Source organism: Myotis davidii, unplaced genomic scaffold, assembly GCF_000327345.1.
Source record: "Myotis davidii unplaced genomic scaffold, ASM32734v1 scaffold358, whole genome shotgun sequence".
Taxonomy (NCBI): domain Eukaryota; kingdom Metazoa; phylum Chordata; class Mammalia; order Chiroptera; family Vespertilionidae; genus Myotis; species Myotis davidii.
Genome location: NW_006290768.1, coordinates 452,656 through 453,609, shown reverse-complemented (window position 1 = coordinate 453,609; position 954 = coordinate 452,656). Strand labels below are relative to the sequence as shown.

Genomic DNA, 954 nt, shown 5'->3' with positions numbered 1-954 from the left:
GGGGTGTGGGGGGGTGAGGGTGTGTCTGCCCACGTCCCAGCCTGGCGGATGCTGCTGCCCACACCTGGCAGCCACCCTGTGGGCATTTCTGTGACCAAGGGACAGAGTGACAAGTGGGAGGACAGACTGTGCACAGACGAAGGTGCGGCAGAGAAGGAAGCAGTGAATAGAGTGGGAGGGAGCAGAAGGGGGAGAGACAGGTAGACAGGGAGACAGACAGGGAGACAGACAGGGGGGGAGGGACAGAGGAAGAGAGGAGAGGACAGACGGGGAATAGGGAAGAGAAGATGGGCAGCCTCCAGGTCCGGGGCGTGTCCCGTCCCGCGCCCCCTCGTCCCCTGTCCTGGTCCACCTGAGCTGAGACTGACGGACACGGACACGGACACGAGCAGCTGCAGGGCCTGCGAGTGGGGAGTAAACATCAGTGAGCAGGAGGCAGAGGAGAGGGACCCACGGGTGGATGAAGAGGCCCCCACGTGGGAGAAGGGAGCGAGGGAGGAGGAGTGGGGGGGGGACTGAGAGGGACAGGTGGACAGAGTCTAGCAGGAGAGGCTGGGAGGTGTGAGGGCGATAGAGGAAGGGACCAGGGAGAAGGGCCCGAGGGGGAGGGGAGCGACCGAGCAGAGGGGAGGGCGGGCGGAGGGTGAACCTGGTGCAGGGCCCGGAGTGGGGAGGAAGGGGAGGAAGAAGCTGTGAGGACCAGGTCGGGAGGAGAGAAGGCTGTCAGGGTGGGGGAATGGGGAGCAGACAGACAATAGGGAGACACTGAGATGGGGGTGGCGGGAGTGGCCCAAGGAGATGAGAGGATGAGAAGAAGGATGTGATTAAGGAGGTGTGAGCAGAGGACAGTGGGACTGGTTTGCCAGGGAGACAGCTGTGTGAGGAGGAGACACAGGGAATGGAGAGGGAGGAAGGGAGGGAGGGAGGGAGGGAGGGAGAGAGAGAGAGAGAAGA

At 63.5% G+C, this 954-nt stretch overlaps 1 long non-coding RNA gene across 1 annotated transcript in view; it reads left to right on the top strand.

The window, feature by feature from the left end:
* Positions 1 to 954, top strand: part of LOC107183103 — a 22,290-nt gene that overhangs the window by 3,684 nt on the left and 17,652 nt on the right. The window lies entirely within an intron of this gene.